Below are 5,505 nucleotides of genomic sequence, written 5' to 3'. Positions count from 1 at the left end.
CTTCGCCACCAGAATAAAGTATGAAGATTATAAGAACCAAAATAAACTGAAACCTTAATTTGCCAAAGTATTACGAGTGTCTTATTTCAGGTTTATGCATGTTAACACATATACAGTCATAGCCAAAGTTTTGAGAATGAGACAAATATTATTTTTCACAAAGTCTGCTGCCTCAGTTTTTATGATGGCAATTTGCATATACTCCAGAATATCATGAAGAGTGATCAGATGAATTGCAATTAATTTCAAAGTCCCTCTCAACATTTCCACTGCATTTCAGCAATGCCACAAAAGGACCAGCTGACATCAGGTCAATTATTCTCTCATTAATACAGGTGAGAGTGTTGACAAGGACAAGGCTAGATATCACTCTGTCATGCTGATTGAGTTACAATAACAGACTGGAAGCTTTAAAAGGAGGGTGGTGGTTGAAATCATTGTTCTTCCTCTGTTAACATTGGTTACCTGCAAGGAAACATGTGCATTTATCATTGCTTTGCACAAAAAAGGGCTTCACAGGCAAGGATATTGCTGCTAGTAAGATTGCACCTAAATCAGCCATTTATCGGATCATCAAGACCTTCAAGAAGAGAAGTTCAATAGTCGTGAAGAAGGCTTCAGAGTGCCCAAGAACATACAGCAAACACCAGGACCGTCTCCTAAAGGTGATTCATCTGCGGGATCAGGGCACCACCAGTGCAGAGCTTCCTCAGGAATGACAGCAGGCAGGTGTGAGTGCATCTGCACGCACAGTGAGGAGAAGACTTTTTGGAGGATGGTCTGGTGTCGAGAAGGCCAGGAAAGAAGCCTCTTCTCTCCAGGAAAAACATCAGCGTCAGACTGATATTCTGCAAATGTTACAGGGAATGGACTGTTGAGGACTGGGGTAAAATCATTTTCTCTGATGAATCCCCTTTCAGATTGTTTGGGGCATCTGGAAGAACGCTTGTCCAGAGAACGAAAAGTGAGCGCTACCATCAGTCCTGTGACATGCCAATATTAAAGCATCCTGAGACAATTCATGTTTGGGGTTGTTTCTTAGCCAAGGGAGTGGGCTCACTCACAATTTTGCCTAAGAATACAGCCATGAATAAAGAATGGTGCCAAAAGTTCCTCCAAGAACAACTTCTCCCAGCCATCCAAGAACAGTTTGGTGACAAACAATGCCTCTTCCAGCATGATGGTGCACTTTGCCATAAGACAAAAGTGATAACTAAATGGCTCGGGGATCAAAACATTGAAATTTTGGGTCCATGGCCAGGAAACTCTCCAGACCTTAATCCCATTGATAACTTGTGGTCAATCCTCAAGAGGCAGGTGGACAAACAAAAACCAAAAAATTCTGACAAACTCCAAGCATTGATTAGGCAAGAATGTGCGGCCATCAGTCAGTATGTGGCCCAGAAGTTGATTGACAGCATGCCAGGGTGAATTGCAGAGGTCTTCAAAAAGAAGGGTCAACACTGCAAATATTGACTCTTTGCATAAACTTAATGTAATTGTCAATAAAAGCCTTTGACACTTATGAAATGCTTGTAATTTTACTTCAGTATACCATAGCAACATCTGACAAAAAGGTCTAAAAACACTGTAGAAGCGAACTTTGTGAAAACCAATACTTGTGTCGTTCTCAGAACTTGACTTTTGGCCATGACTGTACAGACAACTCACTCAAATCAGTCCCTGCTCCATTGGAGCTTTCAGTCTAAATTTGCTAACACACACACAGACTAGGGTCAATTTGTTAGCAGCCAGTTAACCTACCAGTATGTTCTTTTTGCAGTGTGGGAGGAAGCCGGAGCACCCGGAGGAAACCCATGCAAACATGGAGAGAACATGCAAACTCCACACATATAAGGCCATGTTTGGGAATTGAACTCATGATCCCAGTGATAAGAGGCAGAAGTGCTAACCACTTAGCCATCATCCCCACATCCACTCCACTCCGTCTCCACATTCATCACGTTCAGCTTCAACAAACATCCCACTCATTTGCCAGAACCATTCAGTAGCCAGAACCACCCCATTTAGTCACCAGAAGCAGTCCAGTGCTCGGTCTACACCTCCATGTCTATCCCAACATCTCATATCTTAGTCATTCACCATTTCTAATATCCCACTCATTCCCTACTACTCACTCATTACTCACCTACTATAATCATACAAGGTCACGCAGTCTTCTGACATCCAACTTTCCACGTTCACATATGTGGGGACTGAGTGGGCGCAGTCTTCTGACATCCAACTTTCCACGTTCACATATGTGGGGACTGAGTGGGATAGGTGTGGTGTCAGAGTAGAATGGTTGTGGGTAGGGTTCTTGGGCACATATAAGTTGGTGTAATGTATTGTAGTGCATTGTCAATTAATACCAATGTGGATTCTGATGATTATAAGAAAACAAATTCCTTTAATGTCAATCACATAAAAATACAATTCTGTAAACACAGTAAACAATGGTTCTGGATCTGATGCGTGTTGTATTCCAAACAAAAGAATGTTGTACAGAGAAGTCCCCAATTCAATTTTTGTAACTGTAAAGTTGGAGGAAATGTAACTCACATTTGTGTAATGGTGCAGCTCGTTCAAGCTGTGTAGTCCTTCTCCTGGTGGTTTACCTTTACCTCCATTTTTTTTATCTGTAATAACCAAGCATGTTTAAATTGCTCTATTTTTTAGCTGAGCACACCAGGAGATGCCACTCTTTTTGAGATTGAGTTCACCAGAGATGTTATGGTGAGAATAGGAGTCTTAAATTATGATGAAACGCCTAGTGTCTCCAAACTTTGCAGAACAATTTAGTCTAATAAAACAAGTCATATACTCCATACAGTAAATATGTCACAAATTCTTTAGTACCACTGGATGTGAGGGGACTGTAGGGGACTTCCATTCAGCAACCAGCTGGCAGGAGGCCATCACAATTATATGTAGGATCTGTTTGCTCTGATATCGGGAGGCCGAATTTACAGGAGCTAGGAGAAGTAAGAACTTTCTCTTATTTTTCTTGGACTAAGTGAGCTCAAAACAAACTGTTTTTTATTGATAGTAAATTGAGCTACTGGTGGTATTCTCTTATATTTCTGCCCATTCCTCCATGTATAAAGCCTCTGTCCAGTCACCCTCCCATTCCACTTAATTGGGGACTCTTGTTAGGGAGCTTAGAGTGATTGTCTCAGAATAAATTGTTAAGATTAAGCCTTTCGTGGATACACACAAACAGAATTAAATACAGTGAGGTGTCTATCATGGAGAATAAGTTGAGATGTCTGAACTGCAAGAATCTTGTATTGAGCTTGGAGCAGTCATCCTATCTGGCAAGATAGGGGCCTATACAAAAGAGACGGCCTGCACCCATCTTCAAGGGGAACCAAAATACTAAGTGAGCAGTTTGGAAGCTTCATCAGAAATTATTTAACTAGCAGAGGGGGGCAGTGAACTAAACAGGAATAGAACAATCTGGTCCCCAAACTAAGAGGTATAGTTTCTACAGGCTAATATTTCAGGAAACATATCCACAGCAACAGAAGACAATGCAGGTCAAAACAAACTTAACATAGAGAGAGTGATAAACATAGAAGGTAGGAACAGAAAATGCACAAACAAAACACTTAGAGCTATGTGTGCTAATGCTAGAAGCTTATGAAATAAAATTCCAGAACTAATGGCTTTAATGTCAAGGGATGATCTGGATATTGTGGCTATTACAGAGTCATGGTGCAATGAAAATCATGACTGGGACATAGCTATACCGGGATATTCTTTATTTAGGAAGGACAGGGTGGGAATACTTGGAGGAGTAGCAATGTATATGGAAAAAAAGAATAAATACTACTTTAATACAAAGTATTGAAGAAAAAACAGGCCCTTTGGGTGACCATAGAAACAGGGGATAAGGCTGTTCTTTGATCAGGAAGAGGAACTGGACAGGAACTCATTGCAATACATCAATAAAATGGCATTAAAAGAAGAGATAATAATCATGGAAGACTTAAATCTGCCTGATGTGAACTAAGAGGGATCTTTTACAAGTTCTACTAGAAGTAGGGACATTCTGAATTCCTTGCAGGGAGTACCCCTCAAGCAAATGGTGAGGGATCCCACTCGCAAAGACGCAATATTAGACCTAATTCTTACAAATGGTGACAGAATATCTGATGTAAATATAGATGAGAACCTAGGATTCAGTGATCATCAAGCAGTATGGTTTAGTGTAAAAACAGAGACGGACTCATACCACACAAAAACAATGGTGTTAGATTTTAGGAAGGCTGACTTTTTAGAGATGGGAAAATGTGTAAGAGACTCTTTGGCAGAATGGAAAAAAATGTAAGGAGTGCAGGAGAGTTGGGAAAAATTAAAAAGTGCAATACTTGAAGCAACAGACCTTTGTATCAAAAGGGTTAAGAAAAGTGCAAGGAAAAGAAAGCCAGTGTGGTTTGCAAAAGAAGTAGCAAGCATTGTTATAGAAAAAAAGATGGCATTCAGAAAATATAAGCAGACAAAGAATAATGAAGACAAAGAAGTGTATCTTGCTAGACAGAAGGAGGCTAAGAAGGCAATCTGATGCGCAAAGGCACAATCTGAAGAAAAATGGCCCAGTCAGTAGGCAAAGGGGGCAAAACTTTTTTTTAGGTATATTAGTGAAAGGAGAATAACAAAAGGAGGAATAATAAGACTAAAGACAGAGGGGTATATTTGCTAAACTGCGAGTTTGAGAAAGTGGAGATGTTGTCTATAGCAACCAATCAGATTCTAGTTATCATGCATTCTACAAAATGACAGCTAGAATCTGATTGGTTGCTAAAGGCAACATCTCCACTTTTTCAACCCACAGTTTAGTAAATATACCACAGAGCGTGAGGGACTTGTTGAGGGAGACAAGGTAATAGCAGATCATAGTAATAATTATTTTGCTCAGTGTTCACTACAGAAAGAGAGGGGAAGGGTCACAGTTAAGTTGCAAGTATACTCATAAAAATGAGGTAGATACAAGTACATTTACCATACTTGCCAACTTTTCTTCGTTGGCTTCAGGGAGATCCAGGGGGAGGGGGCGGGCTTGATGAATCACATCATTTTTGACCGGCCCCTAAATGATTACAGCAGGGGGCGGGGCTAATATTACACAATATTTGCGTCATTAAGCCCCTTAACCCCCACTTATCTATTTTGGGGTTGGGAATCGGGAGGTTGCCCTGCTCTCCCAGGAGGTATCCCAGAAATGCGGTAGTCTCCCGGACATTTCGGGGGGAGTAGGCAACTATGCGTTAAAGAAAAGTAGCTAATGAATCTCTAGAGACTGAAGTGTCTTTTACATTTCTGTCTCCATCACTGAAGTCATGTTGTCTTACCTGTCAGTCTTTGATTAAATCTCGGTCTCCATGAAAATGGCCACCTCCATAGGCATCAATACATGGACATAGGACACAATTTCTGAACTGTGTCATCATGCCACAGATGGCGAAGCCAACCACATCTTGTACTGGCTCAGCATCAGGGAGA

The sequence above is a fragment of the Mixophyes fleayi genome (assembly GCF_038048845.1).
Source record: "Mixophyes fleayi isolate aMixFle1 chromosome 2 unlocalized genomic scaffold, aMixFle1.hap1 SUPER_2_unloc_5, whole genome shotgun sequence".
NCBI lineage: Eukaryota > Metazoa > Chordata > Amphibia > Anura > Limnodynastidae > Mixophyes > Mixophyes fleayi.
This window is presented reverse-complemented; position numbering follows the sequence as displayed.